The 21,867-nt window shown below is 38.9% G+C and overlaps 1 protein-coding gene across 9 annotated transcripts in view; it reads left to right on the plus strand.

The window, feature by feature from the left end:
* RAPGEF4 (Rap guanine nucleotide exchange factor 4) overlaps positions 1-21,867 on the plus strand; it is a 356,019-nt gene that overhangs the window by 250,388 nt on the left and 83,764 nt on the right. The gene's annotated exons all lie outside the window — the stretch shown is intronic.

Genomic DNA, 21,867 nt, shown 5'->3' on the forward strand with positions numbered 1-21,867 from the left:
CCATCCCTCCAATTAATCATACCCCCAACTACCAAAATGATTATCTATTTACCGAAAGATACAGCATAAGGAACCGGCCAGAGTCAGGAGGACCTGGTCTTAAGTCCCCTCTCTCTGACACATACAGACTATGTGGCCTCAGGCCAGTAATGCAAGTAAATATCTGTAACTGTTACTTAGTAAAGTTGATTTGCATTTCCTTACTGGGAAATCCCTACATCAAGGGCATCATTTGTCTGACACCTCCCATAAATATATATACACATATATGTATATGTGTGTGACTATATAAGTGTGTATGTGTGCATGTGTATGTTAATCCCATTGTATCTCTTATCAGAACTTTCTACAAGCTCCTTGTCATCTTCCAAATCAGCCATGTCAAATTCAGAAAGAAACAGATCCTTGCAGTTGCATGTTGAAAGAGAAAACCACAAATCAACATGATCTTTGTGATATTATATTTTCATTTATTTTGTTAAATATTTCTCAGTTACATTTTAATTTTATTCCAGACACATTGGGGAGTTTTGTGGGATCATTGGGGGTTATTTAAGCCAGTGGGCCTCAAGTTTGGTACCTCTTCTCTAAATCATTTTTCTTTCCCTTCCCATGAGCTCCAAAGGGCTGTCTTTCACTTGTTGCTAACCCAAAACTCCAAAAAATGCTTTCTGTTGTAGTAAATTAATCCTCTTTTCTTCATCCTTTTTCCAACTCTGTCTTTGCTTGTCCAGACTGCCTTATACATTGGGGATATTTTCCTTTCTTTCTCCCATCATATTGCTATAGCTAAAACTTGCCTGTTTTTTTTTTTCTTTCATAAATCGCTTCCCAATGACTTACCAAGCTAGAGTTGTGAAACATCCTCATGATCAAAAGCACTATGATTTTGTTTCAGTGTGGGTATTTTTTCCACCAATGTAATTGACAGTTGCATACTTTAGTAGTGGGTTTTATGAGTTGCCATGTTTTCCTCATCCCTAATTTCAATCCCTAGTCAACAGCTCTGTAGTGACAATCTTCTCTAAACAGTTTGGTCTTCATATGAAAATGTGTTGGCTGAGTCCTTCCTCAGAGTCATTCCAACTTGATAGAACTTTCCGGTCTTATGCTCTTTTGCATAACCTTCCAAGCCAAGTCAACAAGCATCTATAAAGCACTTACTATGTGCTAGGCCCTGTGCTAAGTGCTGAGAATACAAAGAAAGTCAAAAAACAGTCCTTGCTCTCAAAAAGCTCACAGCCTAATGCAAAAGACAAAATGTAAACAAATATATATGCAAGCTAGTATACACACACACACATGCACAGATAGAAATATATACATATGTAAAATCCAAGCACGAAGAGGCATGAAAGTGGAATGTTATTAGAAGCCATGACCAGGACGGGGTCCCTGGAGCTTTGTTCCAGCATGAGAGATTACCAAATGGTGAAAACATTACCTGGGGGTGGGAAACTGTAAAGCCCTGCTGACAAGAACCTGTATTCCTCTATGGAAGAAGGGAAGAGTGGGATTTTATAAAGTGGCATGGTAGAACCAGGGTCTAGTGGTGCTTTGGTGACGTAGAGCTAGTGACAAGGTAGTTAAGAGATGGAGGGTGCACCCCTGCGTGGGATGTAGGTTGACTGTCTCCCCAGGTTACCTGAGCAAAGGTCAAGACTGGTATGACCAATACTCTATGCCAGCCTAGGGTTGGAAAAGAAGGTCCAGTCCTGGCGTGGTGATCTAGTCCCCTCAGTTCAGACAGTGAGAGGTCTTTCAGATGCTGTTTCATAGCATAGTTTGTCATCCAGGGAGAGAGAATAGCCAGAGACCATAGGTAGAGTTCTCTTCCTTCTTCCTTTCCATGAAGGCCATGTGTGTGAGTGTGTGTGCATGGTGTGCATATGTGTGTGCATGTATGTGTGTATCTATTTGGGAAGAGAGAATTAGAAGGATACACAGAAGAAGGGAGACAATACCTCAATATTTGCCAGAGAACTATTTCTTCCTATATCCCTGTTTCCTCAGTGATCTAACTTTTCCTCAAGTATGAGAATTGGGCAGAAGGATTAGGTTAAAACTTCATTAGGTTTCCCCATGAAAGGAGAGGGAGGGTCATGCCAAAGGTAGGGGACAAGAGCTGGATCACCTTAGGGAGGGGAAAATGCTCCTAGGCCTCAGAGCTTGCTTTAACCTTCTGGTACAATCTACCTTAGAAGAAAGGGGTAGGCGGTGCTTCAAAAAAGGCAGCTTTCTACTGGATCCATACTCTGGCTTTCCTGACCCTGCCAGATCTTACACTCCACAGGTATATACTTTGAGACTCCAAGAACACCTCCATATTCCCCAATGACACAGAAGTAGAACCTTCACTATTATTAGTGGACAATTTGCAATTCAAATATAAGTAAAGTAAAGTGAAGGGAATCTCCCAGATTTCACAGTGAGGTTAAAACCCATTTCTTCTGAATCCAATGAGCTCTTTCACCATGTCATGCACCCTCCTTTGAACTCTTTGAACTTAGCTATGCCAGTCCTCAGACAAATAAACCCAATATAGGCTGGCATTAATCATGGCATTAATCTTCACAGGAGTTATAGTTATCTCACCAGCCCAGAGAAGGCAGAGAAGTATTAGTATCTTTAAGTAAGCACATTGATCCGCCAAGGAATTTAATGACATGTGCCTAACATCATGCAGAGAGGTAGATTACTAGATAGAATTGGCCCTTGGTACCAATCTATTGTGTAACCAAAAACTGTAACTGAAAACCTTTGGATGCAACAAATGTAGGTTGACAGAATATACTGATTATCATGATTTTTTTTCCATATACCTCTTAGGCTAATTACCCATTGCATCCTATCATTCTTTAATAATAGTTGCACTTGAAAACTTGGACTCTACTTTGTTGCCAATCAAAATACAGATTTCACCAATTTTGTAAGATTCTGAGTGTGTCAGGGGTGGGGAACAATTTGTGAATGTTCCATGTCCACATTCCATATACAATACTGAAAGCAATAGAATTGTGCTGGCTGTTATAACTTTGATTTAGTAGTTTCAGATTTATGTATTGGAATGATGGCCCTAAGGAAATGGAAAATGACTAATAAAGAGAATAATAAAGCTATATCTATTAAGCACCTAAGATTTCAATCTGCATATTCAGATACTTGTTCCTATGTGATCAGATTGGTTGTTGAATCAAACAAAATTATCCTTAAAAAATAAACAACTTTTGATTACTAGAAAGAGTAGGGACTTCCTAATTTATTTGCTTATTTATTCCTAATTTCTTTCCCTTAAGGGGAATGAAAACTTTTGGACAAATTCAGCTAGAAGCATCAACACTCTCATCATTACTTTTCCTGGTAAGCCATAGTACTGACCCTGAAAACATAGGACATCTTCAGAGGTTTTGCCAAGACTCACCATTTTGTTGTCCAGTTGCTGAGGACATAACAAGATAGCAGATACATTGACTCTATGACCCTCCAATTTTTCAACTGAACACAGCTGCATTTTACAATAGTCACCACTGCCAGAGAGGTTGCAGAACTCTGATAATTACTAGGAAAGAAATAACACAATATTCTTTGATGAGAAGATTACTTTGAGAATTTGATTGTATAATGAAGATGTTGCTTTGAAAGGTACTTCCTATTGTTCTGAATCTGAGACTCGCTAGCAAAAAAAAAAGTGTCACTTGTTTTGACAGGCTACTTAGAAAAATTCTCTGTTTATTACATTAACTGCAGCATTTTATCTGTCAAACTATGAAAGAATGTCCTATAGTTTAAAAAACAGAATAGAGCTTCAGGGGATTTTTTTTGGCATGCTCTTATTGCTATTGGTATTGGGGGAAAAAAAAACACATACATTTTGAATGTGAAATTAGCTTTTTGTGCCATGGCAGGCAGAGTGGTTCACAATGCCCCATTTCGCAGGTGCAGACCTGGAGGGTGTGTGAGGGCAAACGCTGGAGAATGATGACACTTTGATCATGCAGCTGTTACAGCCCTGAGACAGAGGAATCATCCTAAAAATGGGCTTTTGAATGTTCTAGTTTTTATTTTCTGTTATTTATAGACTGTGGGAAGTTACCTTATAGAAAACTGATGGCAAACAATTCTCCTTTTCCAAGAAACTTATTTGGTTGTTGTTGTTTTGTGTTGTTTTTTTTTAATCGCATTGGGCAAAAGGCATGGGTGGAGTGGAAATAAATGAATATGTAAGTTGACAACACATTTGGAGTCATAAGTAGGAGAACAGCTGGAACAAGGATGCTTAAAGAAGGAAGGAGAGAAAACACTGCTGACCTCATCATTTAAGTGAAATTGCCCTCTCCAAAGTTCCCAGTGACTTCGTCCATTGCTAAATACAGGAGTCTTTTCTCATTCCTTAGCCTCTCGATTTCTCTGCCAAACTTGACATCTCAACCCCTCCCCAGGGTATTCACCATTCTGGTGCCATTTGTGACACTGCTCTTTAGGGCTTCTCTTCCGTATCTGGCTGCTCCTCCTCGGTCTCTGCATGGTTTGTCAAACATATCATGTGTTGGAACTGTAGGTATACCTGAAAGCTCTACCCTAGGCTCCCCTTTCTTCTCACTCTGCATTTTCTCATTTGGCAAGCTCATCAGCTTCCGTGGAGTTAATTATCATATCTATGTTGATGGCTCCCTGATCTATCTGTCTGGCCCTACTTTCTCCCCTGAATTCCAGTTCCACATCACCACCTACCTGTTAGACATTTTGAACTGGATATCCTAGAGACATCTCAAACTCAGCATGTAGAAAATAGAACTCACTATCCTGCCTCTAAAACGTGTTCCCCTCTGGGAACACTTAGCCTTTATTTTCACATATCTCTTCCAAACGTCCCTATTGATGTTGAGGGTGCCACCATCTTTCCAGTCACTGAAGTTTGTAACCATGGTGTCATTCTTGGCACCTCGATCTCACTCACCCTACACTTCTGATCAGTGGCCACATTTTGTATTTGCTCCACAACATCTCACCAATCTACCTTCTTCTCTTCATCCACACAACTACCACTCTGGTCAAGACCTTGTCACTGCTCACTGACTGTTGCAATGGTCTTCCACTCACTATGACTCTCACCATTCCAATTCATCTGCTACACACTGCTAGGTCTGACATTTGCCACTCCCTTTGTCAATAAACTCCAGCACTTCCGTCTTATTTCTAGGATCAAATATAATCTCCTTTGTTTAATATTCAAAGTCTTCCACAACCTGAAGTCAACTTATCATTTTAGCCTTTTCACACAACCTCTTCATATATTCTATGATTCAGTCAAACTGGACTTTTTAACTCTTCTTCATAGATGATACAGCATTTCTCATTGTCTTGCCTTTCCACTATCTGCCTCACATCCCTGGAATGATACATGCCTTTGTCCTCTCCTAAGACTCAGCTCAAGCACTACTCTTTCCACAAGACTTTTCCTGATATTCCCAGCTGCTAGAGTCCCAAACCTGACAAAATCACCTTACATAAATTTTGTAGATTTTTTTAATAAACCTAGATATGTACATTTCTGTCCCTATAAAAATGTAACCCCCTTAGGGTAGTGATTTTTTCCCTTTTGTGTTTCTATCATCATGATCTAGCATAGTGCTTAGCACGTAAGAAGCACTTAATATTCGATCCTTGGTTAATTGTGTAAGACACCCAATGTTGTTCCTAAAAGTCCAGTCCAGTGAAGTCAAACTCTCTTCTGTGTGCAGTTTTTAAGTTACTCCCATTTGGTAGCACTGGAATACAGTAGCTCTATCTACTTTAGAGTTAAGATCCTATAACTCCACGAGAAGCTGAATTAAGATTTATTCCAAACAAGGGAGAGGAAAGTAACATAACATGAGAAAACAGAATTGTGATTGGTTGTAAATTTGGGGGGCGTATTTGATCTAAAACTAGAGAATATGAGTTTACCCATTTGAAGAATTATTATCACATTGGTTAAGAGTTAGAGAAGATAGATAACCATAGATAGATCAAGACCAGGGGTTTCACACTGAGAGCAGATTTTCTAATCAACTAAGGATTTTCTGTCCAGTACCTCATTTGGTTAGGTGGTGTTAAGAATGAGGCCCCATTTAAAGGCCTGAGAGCAGACGTGTGACTGGGGACTCTTGAGAAGCAATTATTAAATTTTCGAGGTGAGCATTTACACCTCAGAAATCCACAAAAGCTACAAATCAGGACTTGATTTATTGTGTTGTTGATTGCCTAAACTGAAGAAAGTGATGAAGAAAATGTTAATAATGCAGGTTAATCTTAAAAGTATGTCATGAGGCACATTGTTCCACCCTTACTTAGGTTGTTAAACATTTACTAGCACACCCCTGCCTGGAAGTGAATCTGATTTTAAAGGTCTTTCTGTTTGGTCAGAATGTTTCTGAAGGTACAAACTTTAAAATCCAGATAACCGTGGGGTCATATGATCTCAGACTTCCTAAAGCCAAAAATACTTAGTATTATGAGTTTTCAGGCCTTTGTCCAAATTACTAATAAGACAAGAAGAGAAAGAAATGGACAGGCCAGTTTTTGTTAAATAAAAAATTCATTGTATGTACTTTTCACTGTGTAACAGATGTTGAGAAGTTTGCCATTTAACTGTCCCGTAAAATTACCACATGAAAAATTGTGGAAGTAAATAATTTTCCTAAACATCCTTCTACTGCAATTATCCAACCACCTTGGGAACAATTAACCACTTATCCTTCATTTTCACACACCTAAAGACTATCTATACTCACACAAATGGAAGATGCCAGTAGAGATTTTAACAAAAAAAATCATCTGTTTTAAAATTCTCTTAACTATTCTACCTCATCCCCAAAACATAAAGCATCCTACTATAATAATAATAATTATTATTTTCATTGATCCTCATTGTTGTTATTTGAACCAATTATTTCATTAGTTTAGGAAATTCTTGGTAGGAAAATCCCTCTACCAATGCAAGTAGACACATTATTTGCAACTTGGAGACATAGAGAGTTGCCTAAGGTCACTGAGGCACATTTGCCCAGGGCCATACAGTCAGTATAGACCAGAAGCAAGACTTGAACCCAGGTCTTCCTAAATCTGAGCTGATTACCTATCAGCCATGCCTCTCAAGCTGCCTCTCTGTTATTATTAGTGGTTAATAGTTACATTGATAGTTAATTAAATTAAGTGATGTCACGATTTGTATTTGTATTGTGCTTTGAGGTTTACACAGTGCTTTCCTCACAACTCTGCTGTGAGGACACATTGCTAACATTTATATAATTCTTTAACATTTTGTAAGGCACTTTACAAATATTATCCAATTTGATCCTCATAACAAGCCTGACAGGGAGGTTGCTATTATTATCCCCATTTTGCAGATAAGGAAACTGAGGCAAGGAGCACTTAAGTGACTTAGCTGGGATCACAAAAGTAATAAATGTTTGAGGCTGGGTTTGAACTCAGGTCTTCCTGACTTGAAGTCCATTATACCACTTAGCTACCTCTGATAATTATGTGTAGATATTATTATATTCATTATACAGACAAAGAAACTGTAGTCTAAAGAATTGAAATGGCTTTAGCATAGTGACTAGCACATAATAGGCACTTAATAAATGTTTTTGAACTGACTGATTGACTGACTTGCACAGGGTCACACAGGTAGTAGGTGTCTAAGTAAGCTTCAATATTATTCTTCTGTCAGTAGGAACTTTATGTACCACCTCTTTTATTAAGGTAGAGACCAGTCTTGGGGGGGGTCAAGGGGAATAACCACTTAACAGAAGTAGGAGGATAGAGATTGGTCAAGTGATTATCAGATTTGGGGAAGATGTTTACCTTTGATTTTGCAATAATTATACTTCCACCCCTCCTAAAAACTGATATGTGGTGTAGATTATCTTTGGTGAATGAAAATAAATTTTGTAATCACTGGAGATGCCTGATCAAGAATTTTAAATGACTGATATGGAAATATCATTTGGGATCCTATGTAGTTGTGAGATCTGAGTATAGTCCTGCCTTAGTAGCTCAGAATGAATTCCTTATCCAACATGCCCAATCATTCAACCTCTGCTCGAACACCAGCAATAAATAACAAGGGATGAACTGATTAGTGTATTGAACCCAAACTGTCATCCTTTAACTTTTCTTCAGTAGTTATAGAGTTGCCCTTTGGAACCACACAGCATCAATCAAATCCTTCAAAAGGAGAGTCCTTCCTATTTTGAAGACAGCTATCATCGTCCTCTCCCTCACGCTAGAATTTTTTTTCTCCAGACTGACACCTCCAACCATCTCTCATACAATATAGTTTTGAATTCCTGTACCATTCTGGCACTGGTAGCCCTCTTCTAGTTCTAATTCTGTCTCTCAGAAGAAAACCCAGTGGTGACAAATGTGGAATCACCCGTGCAGAGAATACTAAAACTTTCACCTGTTTTGTTCTGGACGTGACACTTCTATTAACGAAGCCTGGTGTGGCGTTAGTTCTTTGGCAGCTAAAATCACATTGTTGACTCATAAAGACATTATGGTACACCAAAATCTCCATTTTTTTTTCAGCTGAACTATTTTTAATTCATGTCTTCTGTATCATGGCATTGTGTGATGGATTTTTTTTTGACTCATGTTGGACTTTACATTTATCCATACTAAATATTATTTTTATTAAGTTCAGCCCCAAATTACAGCCTGCCAAGATCTTTTGGAATACTGTGTCCATCATTAAATGTACTAGCTGTCAGAGAAGCAATATGGAGTGGCAGATAACAACCACAGCGTGAATTTATATGGTATGTTAAGGTTTGCACAGCACTTTATTATATTATCTTGTTTTAGTCTAGCAAGAACCCTTATAGTTTGGTGCTGTTATTATCCCCATTTTGTAGATGGAGAAACTGAGAGTAAATGACTTGCTCTGGGTTAAACAGATAGTAAGGGTCGGAAGCCAGATCTGACCTCAGGTCTTCCAGACAATAGGTCCAACAGCCTGTGCGTTACCCCACCTAGCTGCCTAGATAAAGAGAACTGGCTTCAGAGTCAAGAATGCATGGGCTCCAGTTCTGACTTTGTGGTTTTGTGAACCTTGGCAAGTCACTTAATCCCTCATTGTCCTCCAGATAGCCCTCTAAGACAGGCTTTCTTATTTTGTGAGTGTGTCATGGGCACCTTTGGCAAACTCATCAAATGTATAGATCCCTTCTTAGCGTAGGATTTTAAATGCATAAAATAAAATATGTAGGATGTTCAAGGAAATCAGTTGTATTGAAATAAAGATTTTTTTTCCCATCTGAATCACAAACCCCATGAAATCTATCTATGGACATGCTTAGGGGCTTGGACTCCAGCTTAAGAACCCTTGCTCCAGGCCCAGCACCTAGCTGCCCTTGGTGCTCTATAAATGTTAGCTATTATCATGATGAGGATAAGGATGAGGATGATAATGTACTGGTTCTCATTACCACCTCCTTGGTACAAAAGCCTCCTAAAATGTTTTCCCTCTGCTATGCCACTTCTTAATACATCTTTTATACTACTGACCTTACTATAATTCTCCTAATGTATCAGCTTGATCATATTTTTTTTTGCTTAAATTTATATTGGCTCCCTGATGCTTAATAATGACATTGGGAATTCTTTTCCTGATATCTAGCGGCCTCCACACTCTGGTACCATCCTACCTTTCCAAGCTTCTTTCATATTATTCTCCTCTCCATGGTCCTACTAAACTGAATTGCTTCCACACACATCCTGAACTTTCATGCTTTCCCCATGTTGTTCACTATGCCTAGAAGGTCTTCCTCCTCTTTCTTCACATGATGAATTTCTGCCCATCCTTTAGAGCCCAATTCAAATACTTCCTCTGCCATAAAACATTCCTTGATTCTTCTATTAACAATTACTTTCCCTATCACATAGATTTTGTTGTGCATTTCTTCCATGTACTTATGTAATAACAAATCTTCCAGTTATCTTTGTTTCTGTCTCATCCTCCCTCTAGGCTATAAACTCCATGACAGCAGGGACTGTATTTTATTTAAACTTTATGCCTCCCTCAGATCCTGAAACAGTGACTTGCCAACAGTAGGTACATAGTAAATATTTGAAAGATTACTATTATTAGCAAAAGAAAAATAACAAGGATCCATTACATCTACAAAGTACCTCCTCAGAGTATTTTGGGTGTACCAGGTCACACATGTATAGTTACGCTGACCCATCTGGGATCATGTAAGGATACGATGACACTGTCTTGGCTAGAACCCAGTTTCCTTTTCCCAGTCTAACATTTAGTCTCAGAATCATGAAACTTATTGTTTTGGAACTGGAAGGGACTCTATAAGTCATCTAGTTCACTCCTTTCATTTATATGTGATGAAACTGAGGAAGAAAGAAGTTATTTTCCTAATTATTAAGATTAGAAGCTGGCCTCCTGACTCTCCATCTAGCAGTCTTTCTGGTTATTTTAAAGAAAAGTCTGTTTTACCTTTCAAGCTTATGCTTAGTATTTCGCTTCAAAGGAGGATGTATAGAATTGACATTTACTAAAAAGTTGTCAGACACGTAAATTAAAAGAAATACTCTGGGAAACCCTAACCCACAAACACCCAGAACTCAAAGGGCCTGAACTGAGCAGCCCAAATACTAATGCCTAGATGTGACAATGTAATCCCATAAATTTTCTGCCATTAGCTACAAATTTGTATATTCTGTGTTTTCCAGTCTATAAAGAAGGAATGTATAAGCTTTTCCAACAGCCCAGCAGCCTATGACTCTGCCAGGCCATTGGATTCGGCTCATTATTCTGTTCCATTCCATTCAACTCAGCAAACATTTAGGAACCTTTTATGAGCAAAGCATTCTAGGTGAGATGCCTTATTGTACCTGATAAAAGCAAGTATGCTTTTCTGAGCTAAGACAGCTAAGGGACAGGCTGAGAACAGACAAGTATGCTGTGTAGGATTGAGAAATGACCTTTTAAAAGCCTCAGATTACCAGATCCTTGGAATACCCCCTTCACTCTCCTTTCCTTTTAAAGGAATCTGTTTTGCTTTATCAAGTTTATACCTGATCATGAACTTCAAATGGAGGAATGGAGGATGGTTAGAATGATGAGACAGAGCAAATGTGAAGGGGAACAAGGAAAGAAGGGTAGAAGAATATTTGCTGTGTTGGCATGCTCATATTCCCCTCAAAAGAAGTTGAAAAAGGAAGATTTAAATACAAGGAGCAAAGAAATGCTCTTCTAGTCTGAGGAGAAAATCTGGAATTAGAAAAGGGAAAAGCAAGTGATTCAGTAAAGGGCAAATCCATCATGGAAATCAGCATGAGTCACTTCAGTCCATGATTCTCAAAATGCCAGACTTGTTCACAGGTGACCATTGTGTAAGTTGTAGCCTTTGCGGAGGGCCCACTCTGGTCTTGTCAGATATTTATACAAATTACTTCTTTGGATGTGCATCTTATCCTCTGTACCCATGGAAACAAGAATACCAGAGGGTTGCTCTGCAGGACCTGGGCAGGCAGCCTTTTCCCCTACAGAGTTCATTAGGTAAGGCCCCAAATGGGGTGAGGGGCAGAGCACAGAGAGAAAGAATGATAATGTTTACCAATACCATTCTGCCACTTAGAGGCTGGCTAAATCCCACATTTCAGCCACGTTCCAACAACTGAGGATCTCTGTCTCTGACCTTGATAAATTCCTTGATAAAGCTGTATTTACCAGGAGCTTCCAATATCACCTGAGCCCTCCCAGCCTTTAATGTATAAACTGCTTCTCCATCCATCCCCATTTATTATCCTGTCTGTAACTAGACATTGCCGCCAGAATGCATCCCCTGCGGAAACTAGGCCTTCCCACAGCAGGATCTGACAAATCCACTTCAATGGGGCACCATGCAGGTTTGTAAAGAAGCAGGGATGCCTAATATCTCTCCCTGTGACATCTGGAGAAGGACAAGTAAAGACCAGCTACATCCATGGGCTGCCACTCAGAGAGTAGCTTGAGAGTCTATTCACTTGTCCAAACCTCGTAGGTTGCTCTTATGAAGGTACATGGGAGTTATCTCCTCCTGTTCAGGGCAGAGTGTTCCCTTTACTCTTGAAAGCCAAATTGCTTTCAGTCCTTGGGACCCTTTCATTACCTTTTGAACGAGCTGGTGCTGATTTGCAGAATGTGTGTTCTGCATAGCTTCTCAGTGCTTTCACACCTGCCCCCTCAGTTCTCCATAAAGTATGAAAGAGGGTTAATGCTGGTGTTTGCCAGGAGAAACTATCTTTTAAAGTTATTACTTTGTTCAGTGATTATGGTAGGAGGACACACTGCTTAAAATATTACTTGATGCTCTTGGGGGGAAGGTAGATCAAGAAAAGTACCTGGATCTGATCAGTGGAAAGTAGAGAGGGGTGAACATTTTCTAAAACACTAGAGGGCATGACAGCACAGGTCCATGGGAGAGTTAGTCTTCAGTGCCCAGTTACTGGCCTTGTGGCAGCTTGTTTCTTTCTCCCTGTGCCTATAGCATCGCTGAGTCTGGCTTTTATACCTGGGTGTTAAATAATGGGCACCACCCTCAAACAAAGAAGAGCCAGAGTGTTTGATTTCCTTTGGTGGGCAGAGGTTGGTCAATCCCCCTGATGCTTTGTCTGATCCTGTCCCCGTGACTTATAGCAAGCTTCAGCATCCAGCTGAATTGGTGCTACAGCTGGCCAGGAGTCAAGACCCCCTTTCTCTGCCCCAAGTCTCTCTCATGAATGCCTGCCTTTGCAGTTTGTTAAGCTGGACATAGAAAGAAGCAAACTTCTTCATACCTTTAAATCGTAGCCTCTCTGATCACATTAAAACATTTGCCATAATATAGCCAAGAAGATCTTTCTTTCTGAAGATATTTTGAATACTCTGGTTTCATGATTGAACTAACTATGCTTTAGATCCTAGCTTCGCATTTTGTAAGTTTCTTGGATCCCAAGATGAATGGGTGAGCTCTTTGTAGCTCAAACACCTTCCCCACCTGTTTCCTCTTCAACTGATCACTCCGTGTACAGCTTTTATCTTTCTTCCACATTTGGACATCTCTCCTTTGCTTACCCAGTTTGTTTTAGGATCTCATTTTTTCATCATGCCTTGCATTTATCTTGGGTATATTATACTGTAATCACTTGACAGGATATATAGAATGGACACTTTTACTAAAAAGTTGTCAGACGTAAAACAACTTAGCCTAAATCTTAAGCCTACTAAATCCTCTGTATACAAAGCTATAGAATATAGTTTCTGTTGGAAAGACGTTTGAAACAGAATGTATCACTGGGTGTGGTCAGAGATGACAAGTTTGGCTTAAGTGTGGGCTGAATGTCAATAATTAGAGACAATAGTGGCGGGATTAGGATAGAGTGTTCCAGCACCTTAATTTTGATACTAGGGATTTCAAATTTGATCTCTTCTGCAATGGAGAGCTATTGAAGTTTCTTAATATAGCTACATGATAAAAGCTGGGCTTTAAGTATCCTGTATTCCCAAATTTACTTATTTACTCTGTGTGGCAATAGTGTCCCTGTCCCCACTAGTGTGTTTAGTAGGCCTTGATACCTTTATCACATGTCACATCACAAATAAGCAGGTTCTGAGACCACTCAAGGATTGTTATTAGCTTTCGTAGGTAGTGAAGTGGATAGAGCATTGGGTCTGGCATAAGGAAGACTCCTCTTCCTGAGTTCAAATCCATCCCCAGACACTTACTAGTTGTGTGACCCTTGATAAGTCACTTAATCCTGTTTGTCTCAGTGTCCTCATCTGTAAAATGAGCTAGAGAAGGAAATGGCAAACCCTCGCAGTATTTTTGCCAAGAAAACCCCAAGGAAGGTCATGAAGAGTTCGATATAACTGAAAATGACTGCCAAATTCATTTAACTACTCTATGTGGCAATGGTGCTCCACTAGTGCGTTGAGTAGACCTTGGTCATTCATTACATGTGTCCCATCACAAATAAGCAGGTTCAGGGACCATTTAGGTATAATTAGAGCCATTCCCACATGTGTTAGGAATGACTGGATGATGATGCATGTTCCCTGGTAATACTCCTGTTACAAACAGGTGCAAAGTTCCCAGAGAACCAGAACAAGTCTAACAGTTGGTATGTCATATCCTGGGTAGTAGTGATTAGTCTCCTTCCAGAATAATCCTAGGCATGCCCATTCCCCAAGAGACACAGTATCCTCTCCAGTATAGGGTAACCATAAGCCCACAGCAAGATAAAATCAATATCTCCTATTTGTAGATGTATATCTCATCCACAATACTTTAGTCCCCATGCTACTCCACAGTATCATAAGTTTAAATCTAAAAGGGCCTTAAGAGATCACCTAGTCATTACCTCTTATTTTATAGATGAGAAAACTGGGACCAGAAACTAGACTTGCCTAAGTTCAATGCTCTATCTACTGTGGCACTCAAAGTGAAGAGAGTGCTGGTGCATGATTTTCCGTTTGCGGATGATTATGCACTCCATGCAGCCTCGGTGACAGAACTGAGATCTTTCTTTCTCCTGTATGATGCGTCTCCTCGCTACAAACCAATGGGGTAAATAAAACCCGATATCGGAGACTACTCAATTCAGCAGTGAACATAAACATCTAAAATGTGGAAGGTACCATGTGAGGTGTTGAGTATATAGAGATGAAATGAGTCAAAGAATGGAATATGTCAGAGCATGGAATATGATGGGAGTAGGGGGTGGGCAGTATGGTAACCATAAATAAGCATGATAGAAGATAAATTATTATAGGGACAAAGGAGAGACCCAGAAAAAAAAAAGCTCTGAGGTAATTTGAACCTAGCAGCATTTCTCTCTTTTTTTTTTTTTTGCAGCCTCAAAGAATTGGGAAGAAAGTGTATTCGATCAGCTGATTAAAGACTAAACAAACTGTGATATAGGAACATAGTAGAATAATCTTGCTCAATAAGCAATTACAAATATGATGAATTATGTCCCCTAAATGTTGTTTTGCTGATATTTTATTCTAATTCCTTTTTTACACCTACCCAGACTAGCTACAGTCCTGGTATGATGCATCCTCCCTGTGGTTATTTAGGCAGTGAGGTGGTGTAGTGGATAGGGTATTGCTTCATCTGCCAGAAAAACATCAGCATTTGACCAGTTACCCCCAAAAGTCACCACAAAGGGGACTGAATTCTGTTCATTCATGGATCAAGAGTTACTCTGGAAAGTTGTGAAGGGTATCTATGGGCTACACTCTACCTGGGACTGTCTATAAAGTCCATTCTGATCTTAAAAACACTTACTGGCCCCCATCTCTCTTAAATCTGGATGGAATTTCACATGCATTCACCCTTGTGCCAGGGAAGACTTGCTCCCTCCAGTATTCACAGTTCCAAGTCCTCTTTTCTCCTCCTTTCTGCCTTTTCTGCTTTCCACTTCCACTCCCTCTAATAAGCAGATGTCCTTTCCAAATCTTTTGGATAAAACATTTTATTGTAATAGACTTTTACATGAGTACTTCAGGGAATGATTACAACAAATTTAAAGCATCCTGTGCTTAAGAGGGTTTTAAATATATGTATATATATATATATATATATATATATATATATATTTTTAATATATTCCCAAAAGTAGGTTTAATTTTACCACTTTTCTTTCTTCTTTCATGTTGTACCAGCCCTGACTAGACCTCTCATAACTAAAAGACAGGAAGCAGAAAGACAAAAAAAAAAAAGATTCGGAGGGGTCTGCGCAATCCACAGACCTTACTGTGCAACTTTTAAAAACCCACTCTGATGACAAAGAAATGTCAGGTTATATTTCCAACTTCAAATAGGGCCCATTTTCCTTAAACATGGAATTTTAAAAATTATAGATAATAGCTTTCTTTTTTCATGATAGTTTCAGAGGTACGCCCACATTTCAGTGAGAGGAGAGATTTAAAAATGATGAATAATTGAAAGTTATAGTGGTTTTTGTTTAGGAGTAAGATTTATTAATACAGTAAGATAACTGATGCAAGCAATCCATAAATCATTTAGCAAGCATTTATTAAGCATTTGGATATCTAGGTGGTGCAGTCAGTGGAGCGCTAGACCTGAAGTCTAGAAGACCTGAGTTTGCATGTGGCCTTAGACACTTACTAGCTGTATGACCCTGGGCAAGTCACCTAACTTTGTTTGCCTCAGTTTCCTCATCTTTAAAATGAGATGGCACTGTGCAAAGTACTGGAAACAAAATATGCTAGGCACTGTTCTAGGTAATGGAGACATAAAAACAAACATAACATAGTTCCTGTCCTCAAGGTGTTTATATTTCAGTGTGGGAGGTGGGAGTGTGGACTAAAGCTCACACACATACACATTTACATAGATAAGTACCAAAAGGAATATAAGTTCATTTCAGAAAGGATTGCATCTGTAGCTGAGGGGATCAAGAAAGACTTGATACAGAAGGTAACACTTAAACTGAATCTTAAAGGAAACTATAGGTTTCAAAGGGCAGTGGTGAGGAAGGCGAGCATTCCAGGCCTGGGGGACAGTCTGAGCAAAGGCAAAGAAGCTGGATGTGTGGAACAGTGAGAAGGCCAGGGTGGCTGAATCTCAGAGGATGAAGAGGGAAATGATGTATAAAAGGACTGGAAATGTAGGAAGGGACTTAAACATCAAAGTTTTTATTTGCTCATAGAGGCAATAGAAAGATACTAGAGTATGGGAAAATGGAGATTGCGACAGTCAGACCTACTCTTCAGGAAAATCACTTGGTGGCAGCTGCATTAAGTAAAGGTTGGAATCAAGGAACTTTCAGTTCAACAAACATTTAATAAATACTTACTTTGTGCCAGGCGTTGAGACAATATCTCCCATTTCTCTGGTGATTTAATATTTAGCAGGAGATTTTCTCCCAACCACTCTGTGAAGCAGATAGTACAAGTGTTTTGCTTAGTGAGGTCAATTAATATGTTCCAGGACAAACAGCTTCTATACATCAAGAATTTGAACAAGAGGCTCCTGAAGCTGAGGCCAGTGTGCTTTTTACACATTCTTAGAGAATCCATCAATATTTTCAAGATGCTACTTAAATACCTTCTTCTCCACAAAATTTTTCCTGATGCCCCCACATGCTAGTGCCATCCTGCTCAAACTACTGTTTTATTCACATATGTATGTTTTTACATGTTTATTCTGGATATGTCTATGTTCTATTTTTCTGTCTATCTATCTGTCTATCTATCTATCTATCTATCTATCTATCTATCTATCTAATCTATGTATCATCTCCTCTAACAGAATGTAAGCTCTTAGACTAGAGTAGGGACTGTTTCACTTTTTGGTTTCCATGTCTGCAGCCCTTGGCACATTGCTTGGCACATAGTCACTTACTAAATGATTATTGATTGGTTATACTATGAATGTCATGTGCCATTCTCCGAAAAAAAAAGAAAGAAAAATTCTTCTATTTCTCCTTTGTTTCTTCTGAATCCAAAACCAAGTTTCTTTCTATGTCATTATGCTTTCTCCCATCTGTCTCTGACCACAGAGAAAATAATGTGTCAAAGTAACTGAGCAATTGGACCAATATAAATTACTCAAGAGTATCCTTTTGAGAATTTGAAGTAAACAACTCATCAAAATAGTGACACTGGACAGTCTTCCAGGATATGGCAGTAGCTTTAGGTAAAGAGCCCTTCTCTGCAGCACTGTTTACCATATGGAACAGGTGGTGGGAGATCTGGGGCTCTAGTCCTGGTTCTGTTGCTGGTTAGCTGTGTGACTTTGGCAAGTCATTTACCTTAGTTGCAAAACCTCAGGGCTTGTGGTCAGCCCTTCTTGTCCTTGACCTTTCTGCAGCTTTTAAAAATTGTCCATTCTGCCCTTTTAGATATTCTCTAAGAGCATCAGAAATTTTCTTGGTTTGCCTCCTATCTCTTTGACTACTATTTTTTGCGTCCTTATCCCTTCCCTGATCTCTTTTTTGTGACTATTCCATAAATCTATCCTTGACCCTATTTTCTCTATTGACTGTTTAGTTTCCTTTAATGCTTCCCCTTTTATGAATCTCTACTTCCAGACTTTCCAGGATTCAGTTCTGCCAAACTCTGTTCTGAGCCCTGGTCTCTCTTCAGAGATCCAGACTCGTATCTCCAGGTGTGCCAACACTGTATCTTTACCTAAATGTCTCTTCAGCATATCCAACTCAAAATGGAGCTCATGATCTTGCCTCCTAAACTTGTTTCTCTTTCTAACTTTATTGGTTTTATCTATTGTGTCTATGGCTCCACAATTCACTCAGTCTCCTGTCCTCTTGAACTAAATCTTGACTCTTTCTTCTCACTCACCTCTCATATCTCTTCTGTTAATTACCTCTGTAGCATCATTTTTTCCCCTCATTTGCCTCTATTTTTTTCTTGCCTACAAGTCCTTATCATCACCTACCTGGACTTTCAAAGTAATCTCCACACAGATTGTCTCACTCCTATCTTCTCCTTCCAATCTATCCTTCATAGCACTGCTGAAATCAATTTTCTTATGCATATATCTTGTCATTTTACCACTGCTCAACTGTTGCCTTTCAGATAAACTATGAAGTGTATAGCCTGACGCTTAGGGTCTTCCACAATCAGTTACCCCTTGGCCTCTACACATTTTATATTGCAACAAAGCTGGACTAAATCTTCTGCCCCTCAAATACAGACTTGTACTTATACACCTCTGTAATATTTTTTCACAGCATCCTCAGTGCCTAGAATAGCCTCTGGCCCCATTTTGCCTACCTTTAAAGCCCAGTTCAAGTGCCACTTCTTCTAGCAAACCTTCCTTGATTATCCTTTCCCCCTTTGCTTTGTAACTCCACAACGTTATCCTATAATATTTTCTGTTGTTGTTGTTTGTTTGTTCCATCCATATCTGACCTTTGTGACTCTATTTGGGGTTTGCTTGGCAAAGATACTGGAGTGGTTTGCTATTTCTTTCACCAGTGGATCTAAAGGATCTGTTTTGTCAGGCACTCAGAGGTTAAGAGACAGGGAAGTGTCTGTAGCTGAATTTGAACTCAGGTCTCCCTAGCTTCAGGCCCAATGCTCTATCCACTGAGTCCTCAGCTTCTTTATATCTTATATTATACTATTTGTATACTTATTGTTATTATTGTATTGTATTAAGTTATACACTTTTATTTAGCACATGGAGCTAATGATGATCTAGGTCCCAGGTTTGGGGCCTGCTAGCTTCACCATATCCCAGGGCAATATTCTATGTATACCCCTAACTTCAGCCACTTTCTCAAGAACACATGCTATTTGTCACAAAGGGGATTGGTTACAAAGGTGTCTAAAGCAGTTGACCATTAGGTACCATAGTAGATAGAATTTTGGACTTAGAGTCAGGAAGACCTAAGTTCAAATCCTGCCTCTGATACTTAGCTGTGTAACCCTGGGCAAGTAATTTCACAGCCTCAGTTTCATCATCTGTAAAAGTGGGGAGAATAATAGCACCTATCTCATAACATTATTGTAAGGGTTCAATAAAATAACATGTGTGTGTATATATATATATATGTATATTGCAAACCTCAAAATGCTATATAATTATTAACTGCCATTATTGTTTCTATTACTGGTAAAATAATTGAGCATGCATATTCTTTGTTACTAGTTCAGTAGCCTACACCCATTTTGAAGGACAGTGCATCTTTGAAACCTTAAGAGTGCATCTGTATGTCCACTTCACTTTCACACACACACACACACACACACGCGCACACACACACACACACACGCACACACACACACACACACACACACACACATTATAAGGAGCCTTCCTGCTAAACTTCAGAAAGACACAGGCCAGAAATCCCATAACCTGAATTATCTTCTTTACTTTTAGAGATTTAATTCTGGCCCTTCCTTCCCCCAGTTTAATTCCTTCCTCCTTCCATGACATTATACCCCACAGAGGTGTGAATGAGGCTTGGTTGCTGCTTTCACTCTTAGCTTTCTATCCTGGTTACCTTGGTATTTGCAGCTAGTGCAGAGCAGGGGAGCAGCAGGGTTGCTCCTTGTATTGAAGAACCATAATCCTATTAAACCTACCTTGAATCTTTCACATTAACTGCCTTTAAAGTGGGGGGGATGGATAAAGGTGACTCAATTGACTTTTAAATCCTTAAGGGTCCTACTTCCAAAATCCCCATGTGTAAGTCAAGTAGTAGATTAGGCTCCCTACTAAGAAGGCCCTGGCTGCATTGGAGACCTAGCTCTTGAGTCTTGTCCTATAGGTATATCCCCATATGGGGCCTGTACCTTCTAGGTCCCACCATGTCACATGAGATTGGCATGTGATTATGTCTGTCATTGATGATCCTTGGCAGGGCCTAAATGTGGATATTTCCTATCCAGTGGTTTATTTTTGATCACCTGATGGAGAATGAACTAGGAAATGCAAATCTAGCTGGATTTCAGTACTATAGTTTTTGGTTTGCATTGAAATCATTGAAAAAAATGAGATCTAAAGTGTACTCTTGACTATATGATTCTCTATCTGTCACCATGCCCATAAAAATATATATTAAAATGTATCAACCCTATTTTCTATTATAGTTTCTATTTTGATTCACCTTTAGTCATATAAAGGTTTTTAAAACCATCTTTATGCTTTTTACATTACATATAAAGGTTTTAAAAACTATCTTTATGCTTTATGCTTTTTCTATTACAGCAGCAGTCAGACTAAACCAAGTGGTACAGCATCAGAGTCTTTTTCATGTTTGACATTTATAGTAATCTGGTCTTTCAATTCAATGTTAATCATTGCATTTATTCTGACTCTAGAAACCATGTTGTTTCTCTGGTTCTTCTCACTTCACTTTGCATCAATTCATATTAGTCTTCTTGTGTTTCTTTATGTTCATCATTTCTTATAGCTCTGTAGTATGCCGTTATATTCATTATCATCACTCAGAAAATAGTGATTGATATTTCCCATCACACAGAAAATAGAATGCCATACAATATCTAGTTCTCTGAAATTCATAAGAGACCATCCTTTCTCTTTTCCTTCTCCCTTTCTGTTAATATCTTTGCTCTGTTTATTATTTTCCATTTGTCCTACAAATAGCTTGTTTGTTCAACCATTCCAAAGTTGATGAGCATTTCTTTTCTTACCACAAAAAAGCACTTGCTGATGCACAGATTGTTGAGCTGTTTAACTAAGTACCTGAACAAATATAATCTTATCACCTTCTGATTTTTATGGGTGATCTAGTGGGGAGATCATTGGACCTGGAGTCAGGAAGACCTGACTTCAAATCTGACCCCTACTAACGTTGGGCAAGTCAGTTTCTTCATCTATAAAATGGGATAGTAATAGCACTTACCACTCAGGGTTATCATGAAGATAGAGTGAGATAATATTTGTGAAGTATTTCACAAACCTTAAAATGCTATGTGATTGCTAGTATAGTTAATGTTATTATTATTAAACTTATTTTCTTTTCACTTCAGTGCGCATCTCTTTTTCTGTCTCTGAATTTGGTATAACTTCTTTCTCAGATCAGTATTTAATATTCCTTGTTCATTTTTCCTGGAATCTCCTTCATGCTCCTTTCTTCTCCCCTCTGAATAATTCTAGATGGCCCCTGCTCATAAGTGAACAGAAATATTGGGGGTTTTAGAATCATTTTGATCCCTTAAATCAAATAATGATCATCATTATTTTTATTATTACCCCATACTAAAGGAGTAGCAAAGGATCCCAAGGACTTAGGGTTGAACAAATACACATAGAATTAATTATCTCTATTATCTTTTTGCTATTTCAAGTTTTTATGGATAAAGAAATAATCTCTATGTCC

The sequence above is a fragment of the Notamacropus eugenii genome, chromosome 5 (assembly GCF_028372415.1).
Source record: "Notamacropus eugenii isolate mMacEug1 chromosome 5, mMacEug1.pri_v2, whole genome shotgun sequence".
Taxonomy (NCBI): Eukaryota; Metazoa; Chordata; class Mammalia; order Diprotodontia; family Macropodidae; genus Notamacropus; species Notamacropus eugenii.